The sequence below is a fragment of the Oncorhynchus mykiss genome, chromosome 25 (assembly GCF_057628025.1).
Source record: "Oncorhynchus mykiss isolate SJ-2025 chromosome 25, ASM5762802v1, whole genome shotgun sequence".
In the NCBI taxonomy this organism is placed as follows: Eukaryota; Metazoa; Chordata; class Actinopteri; order Salmoniformes; family Salmonidae; genus Oncorhynchus; species Oncorhynchus mykiss.
In genome coordinates, this window is record NC_143046.1 from 66,889,625 (window position 1) to 66,896,255 (window position 6,631).

Consider the following 6,631-nt stretch of genomic DNA (forward strand, 5'->3'; position numbering starts at 1 on the left):
ATGCCAAGAGTGTCCAAAGCTGTCAAGGAAAAGGGTGGCGGTTTTTGAAGAATCTCAAATATAAAATATATTTTGATTTGTTTAGCAAGTTTTTGGTTACTACATGATTCCACGTATTATTTCATAGTTTGTCTTCACTATTATTCTACAATGTAGAAAATTGTAAAAAAAAAAAAAGAAAGAAAAAAGAGAAAAACCCCTTGAATGAGTAGGTGTGTCCAAACGTTTGACTGGTACTGTACCTCTATGAGTCACTGGGTATTCTTAACATGCCAGACTTTCTTCCTGAAAGAGTACAGTTCTCCTCTAGTCTACAGGAACAGAATTTGTTCGAGGGATTAGACATCTAGCGGTTCATGAAATGTGTGCAGTTGTCATGGACGGGAGAGACAGGGCGAGATAGAGATGGTTGAGAGCTCAGCCACAGCTCCGGCTGGCTAGTGTTGTGTAGAAGGTACACAGGGTGCTGAGTAAAGTCAAACAACACAATTAATTAGGCTAATATTAATATTATCAATGTCACTGAAATTCAATTCTCCCAGCCCTAATCACAACTACGTAGCTTGTAAAAATGATTTTGTTAGGCCACGGCGCAAACACTGGGCCTTTTCCAAACATTTGAAAACTATTTGTTTTTGTGGCGATTAATACATGCTGCCTGGGGAAGGGTTGGGGTAATGGGCCCCAGCCGGGGACGATAACTGGAGAGGAGTTGAAGGGAGAGGCACAGGCTGCCCCCAGGGATGCCCTGCCTGGGCAGATGGGAGGGATGTTGTTTTGGGGGAGTGTTTGAGCAGGTGGAGGGGATTAGTAACACTGTCAATACTGGAGAGCTGGATAAGACTGTTCCCTCTTACTCATCAGCTGCCACAGTTTGAGCAGTTCCTGCATAGACACACACATCCAGACATGTTTACGCACACATGAACACACACAGGGTTATCTGTCTGGAGAGGGAGACAAAACACGCTTGTTCTTGTTCTACATTGTCAACCTGGTTGAGGAAAATATATTTCCTGCTGCTTTTTCTTGTGCCTATTACAAGGCAGTCCAGGATCTGGATGTAGAGAACCGTATGTAACTTCTGAAGACCTAACACTGCCCATGTTTTTTTTTCTATCAATCATCTGACCTTCCTACAAGGAAATCCTAAATATTTATCCAAACCCATTCACTTTCCCTCCACACTCTTTCCACCCTCTTCTCCCCCTTGAGCTAGATGCTCACCCAGCAGGCTCAGGTAGAGCTCAGCCAGCCATTACACCTGTATTAGTGCCCTGATACGGAGTGCCCCACTACCAAACCTTCCAACCTGCAGTGTCACCAGGATAATTATCTGTCACACCCTCAGGAAGGGGGATGTCTCCTTGTCAGTCAATTTGTTTGCGGAGTGCGTTATTGTATTCAAATTCTGTTTCAGACTCTAGACTCTCGAGTGCTCCACTTTCTATGTACAACTGCAACAACTCTTAAAATTCCTTTCATTGTCTGTTCTGTTAAGAGGAAGTTTGATTCCTCCAGTCCTCTGCTCTGTCCGTCAATATCATCCTTCTCTCCTCAAGTCATATTCTCCCCCCTCATCCACACTTAAGCACCAGTCTTCCAGCCACCCCCTTCTCCACCCTCAGATGTCATAGCACTTTCAGTTTGTCCGCTCTGTCTACACTACGAGCCCAACTAGTCCTCCGGCATCCCACAAATCCCTGCTTTCGGCGTCTCCGTAACACGCCGGTCCTCCCTCTGCCTCCTGGAGCACTGACAATAAAGCATTACAGCAGTCAATCCATGTCAACAACAGCTTCGCTTAATTCCTGCTAAACACAATTTAAGCTAAATCTTCAGCTAATGATCCATAGTGATTAGCACTTGCTCTTTCGTCTGCCGGCAGCTTGTATCAATTTCACTTATGTATTTGATTTTCCTGCCATCATCAGAGAGATGACTCAGGTGTGGGAGTTGTGGCAACCAGGCTTGGGAGGGGGTTAAGGATTCCCCTTCAAATTAGTCACCAAGTAATTAACACTTTGTGTTCATACAACACCCCTCATCAGAATATTTTACGTGGGAATCAGAGTAATGATGCCAGAGCCAGCAATAACTGGTGCAATTCAACTGCCTGTTGTCACCAACTACATTTCATATCAGACATTTGTCACTTGGCATTTAAGGCTTAGAAAGAGGGAGTGGAGATATACAAAAGGAGTCATAGTGCATAGTAATTAAACGGGAGGTTGGACACAGCTATGATAGGGGTTGTAAATAGGGTGCTATGATAGGGGTTGTAAATAGGGTGCTATGATAGGGGTTGTAAATAGGGTGCTTTCCATTTGAAAGAATGGGTTGTTGTTCATGTGCTGACCCTTCCAAAAGCTATTCTCTAGGATGTCACTATGTGATGGGCTTAGAACAGGAGTCAGGAGGTGGGCATCGTGCCATACCCCCACTTACCCGCCAGGCTCTCTTGATGTGCTGCAGATGTTGCCCCGGCCTTGACCTGCTGCCCAGAGTGTACCAGCCAGGCCCAACATGGCACAAGTTTCATGCCACCTTCAGTCTTGGGCAGCCTGGAGCAGCACTAGGCATGGTGCCATTGGTCTCCTCCTTCCCTCTGTCTTGTTATACCAAAGGCTGAGTCCACTGTGGCCCAATTGAGCCCTCCCTTAAATCATTTAGTCATGCCATCCTTTTGCTAATATTAAACCAACGTGCCATAGTGTGCTTCGTTCTCCCCGCTCCTTCCCTCTATTCCATAAAAACTCTATTAATACTATGTTATTGTGGAGGGTTTTCTGGAGCTGCTGCCTGGCTTGGTGCCTGGGCTGTGCACGCTCTTGGCTGGACTCGTCTGTTTGACTGCTCCACAGGAACAGACTGGCGCTCTGACTGAGGGCTCTGTCTCCTAGGCCTGCACACACAATCAGCTAAGCATGGCTCTGTCTCTGTCTGTGATAAACAGGGTTGTCTTCTTACAAGAAATCCCAATATAAATTGTCTCATTGCAAAGGGCTTGCGCTTGTCAATAGATAAGAGTTTTCGTAGCTAATCTGCGTCCCTTAGAGACACGCGCGCACACACACAAAGCAATAGCTAGGTTTAATAGCGCTCATCCTACCCAGGGATATGAGCAGTTAGGTGTCTGGATCATGGGATTGGGTTGTTTTCAAATAGAAACATCTGCAGCATGCTCCTGAATGTGGCGCAAGGCACTGCATCTCAGTGCAAGTGGTGTCACTACAGTCCCTGGTTCAAATCCAGCCTGTATCACATCTGGCTGTGATTGGGAATCCCATGGAGCGGCGCACAATTGGCCCGTGACGTCTGGGTTTGGCAGGGTTAGGCTGTCATTGTAAATAAGAATTTGGTCTTAACTGACTTGCCTAGTTAAATAAAGGTTAAATAAATAAAATAAATATGTGTGGCCTGTGCTGTGCCAGCACACTTGGCAGAGAGAAACAATTGAGCTACATCTCCTCGACTGAGGATGAAACACTACGTCAACACATGCTTTTGTTTCATTAAACATTTGCCTCCAGGGTAGATCAAATGTAAATGAATGTGTCCTGTGCTCACCTCGTATTTTTCTATGTGGAATGAGTATCCGTGCTGCTGTAGTAGAATGGTTCAATACCTCTAAAAGACAAGCAGGGGGCAGTAGTGCACCAGTATTACTCTCCTCCCTTGACAAACCCTCTCTTTCTCAGAGCTACTCACAATGGGGATCTGCCTGAGGAGGGAAATGTTGCTTTTTTAGGTCTGTAAGCCCATATCCCTTAATCCTCAACCATGATTGACAATCATGATTTAGGGTATATGGTATCCCATTCTAATCCACGAGCAATGATTTCATTTGCATACCTTCTGTGCGTGGCCTCATTTTGGAGGAGGAATCCGTTGCCTTTGTAAGTGATACAGAGAGAGAGAGAGAGAGAAAGCGGAGGAGACAGTATATGAGAGAGAGAGAAAATGAAGAAGAGAGCATGGATGGGGGAATGTTTGTGATTTTTGCCAGAAGGGGAGATGATAGCAGTCTCCATGCCTAACAATACCTTCCCTTTGCCCGTCTTCCTCTCCAGCAACATGTTCCTCTGACACAAGCATACACACACAGTCAAACAGAAACACGCACAACGCGGAGACACACCACAAACATAACAGAAACAAACAGACACCAGAGCATAGAGACATATAAAAGACACAAGGGGACACAGAGGAACACACAGAGATGCTCCCTCACACGTTGCAAAACTAAATTGGTATTTGCTCATTTTATATCCAAGTCAGGCTTAATTATAATCATGGGAGTTTGGGAGTTACCGTATAATCTCTGGAAGGTATTAAGAATTACCCAGAACACACCACAGCAAAAAATAAACAAATACAAATACTTACAATTATTTTCCAGTTATAATACCAGAGGGACTCGACATCAAATAACACACGCTGTTTGGCATACCTTCAGAGAGTAGTCATCCACACTGTATCAATGAGGGTGTTGTACAGAGGGGGATTACCTGATCAAGGGGTTGAGGGTCAATGCCTAGGCTTACTGTTCTACATGTGTATCAAAATGACTTGCACAACAATTGGTTTGTTTATCTGAATATCCTGTGAATGTATAGGATGCGATTAGGAACACATGTTAAAATGAGAATATCTCACTGTCTCATGTGAAACACCGACTGTTGTTTCATGTTCTTGATGTATGGATGTACGGATAAGGATGCTTTTGATATACACTGATTGAAGTGGATTAAACAAGTGACATCAATAAGGGGTGATAGCGTTCACCTGGATTCACCAGGTCGGTTTATGTCATGGGAAGAGCAGGTGTTCCTACTGTTTTGTTTTATTTCATAATCTATAATTGTGTAATTACAGCATTAGAGCACGTTCAATATTCTACCATTATAGTAATTATTGTAATTGTAGATAAATGAACATAAGATATGCCTATGTGGAAGCAATATTTGTTTGCGATGTTAGTGCTACACATGCAACTACTTACACATAACACACTTAGACATGGAGAAATTACAGTAGAAATATCTATATTCTAAAATACTTATTCATGTTATTATCATATTGTATTAGTAGATGTTTTATAGTGCATACGAGGCAAGCTTTTTCTTATGGGACATTTTCCACAGCGGTTCAAACATCTTTCAATACATGCCACTCATATTACAGCAGGAGGCTGGTGGGAGGAGTGATATTAGGATGGGCTCATTGTAATGACTGGAATTGAATAAATGAAGTCAAACACATCAAACCCATGTTTGACTATGTTCCACGAATGCCATTGCAGGCACACAATAAGCCCGTCCTCCTATAACTCCCTCCACCAGCCTCCTCTGTATTACCGTATACATTTATTTTGAAAATAAACCTGTAAAGTGACCTTGAACATATCATTCTCACACTTTCATAATGGTTTATTAAATATTTGACTCAATCCCTGAGAGACCCAAGTTATCTAGGTTATCAAGTCTCAATAGGAGTGAATAGATGTTCAGGTATCTCTTCCCCCTAATGAATCTACCTTAGCGAGACCACCACATTTTGCTATTAACTTCCTTACACTCTTGACTGACTGAGCCTGGCCAAGCCTTTGTGACAGACTGCTTCCCTTTGAGATGGTAACTGTGTGATAATTGTCTCTTATCTCCAGTAGTATAATGTCTGTCTGGTTAACAGGCTGTCTGTCGACAGGTGTAGATGTTTCCATACTGTAGCGTCAGTGTTAGTACTAGCCTGGAGAAGACCGGACATAGCGAGACACACTGACTACAGCAGATTATCTGGACACGACAGTTCACATAAATACAGGAACATATTGTTTAAATACAAGGATGAACATATTGTTTATCTTTTCAGACTTGGTATTATAAGTGGCTTAAAATTATCCTATTTTTATTTGTAAAAAATACCCAAAATAAATGCAGTAACAAAGTAATTAAAAATATTCCATATTAAATTCTCAACTTCCCTTCCATAGACTGGCTCATTGCAGTGAACAGCAGCAAACATACCTGACAGTCCTGGCCAGTGCTACTTACTGTGTCCACCATTGGTGCCTGCTGGCTACCCAGCCCCAGCCTCACCCCAAACCCAGCCCCACCTCATCCTCAACCTTACCCTGACCTAGACTGTCAATGTGGGAGGTGCAGTGTGATTAGCACGCCTGCAGCAGGGCTGTGTGTATTTTAACACAGTGCCCTCATCCCACCTCCTTGTGCCATCCTAACATCCCAACCCCTCGGCAATCAACACTGTTTACTGGCTTAATTGATTCCTTTGCTTTATCTCTGTACCTCGTTCATGTTGTGAGTGAGTGAGTGAGTGAGTGAGTGAGTGAGTGAGTGAGTGAGTGAGTGAGTGAGTGAGTGAGTGAGTGAGTGAGTGAGAAAAGCTCCTCTTTTACCCCATTTTGAGAAATTATACTCTTGTACTTGATCCAGCTAACAGGATTTTCTTAAATTACTTTATAAAAGACCATCTTTTAACTTCTCTTTCTCGCTCTATCCATTCATTAGCAGGTCTGCCTCAAGGCCTGCTCACATCAATTGGTTGGGTTAAAGTTACAAAGTTAGGCAGCTCAGCTCAGCGCTCACGGTGGTTTGTGGATGAGAGG